Genomic DNA, 637 nt, shown 5'->3' with positions numbered 1-637 from the left:
TGCACCCCGCCAGGATGTAGCTCGCTGGGAGGCTCTGTTCCCCTCCCTGTACCCCACCAAGCTGAACCCCCTTATAGGCTGCACCCTTCCGGGCTGCCACCCATCTGGACATACCCGTCCCAGTGGTGTCCCTCCAAGCTGTGACCCTGAGGGGTGTAACCATCCGGGCTGCATCCCTGGGATCCTGGCGGCTGGAAGACATAAAAGGTTGAGAGAAGGGTGTCTGCCCTTTGTGGCCCCGAGGGCCCCGCCAGCCTGGGAGGACGTAGAAGGATCACTGCGGCGGGCTCCGTTGCAGACAAGATGATTAAGAAGCCCAGGCAAGCTCGCCTCGGGCAGGGAATAAACATCCCGGCCAAGAGTCTCCCGACAGGCCTTTGCATGAGGAGCCCGGGTGGGGCTGGGGAAGGCTGTGGGGGGCAGCCCCACAAAGGACACGCTGGAGTCGGGAGGCCGGAAGGGCGAATTGCTCCCGAGACCTTGGGGAAAGCTTCGGGGCGAGTAGAGGGGAAGCAGAGGGGCGAGGAAAGGGTGAGGAAAGGAGAAGGATGGGGGGATGTTGGAGGACGAGAGAGGCGGCTGCGAAGGATTCAAGAGGACGGAGCGGGAGGGACAAAGGGGGAAGCGGCAGCTGCCC

This window comes from Chaetura pelagica, unplaced genomic scaffold, assembly GCF_000747805.2.
Source record: "Chaetura pelagica isolate M959 unplaced genomic scaffold, ChaPel_1.0 scaffold3, whole genome shotgun sequence".
Taxonomy (NCBI): Eukaryota; Metazoa; Chordata; class Aves; order Apodiformes; family Apodidae; genus Chaetura; species Chaetura pelagica.
This window is presented reverse-complemented; position numbering follows the sequence as displayed.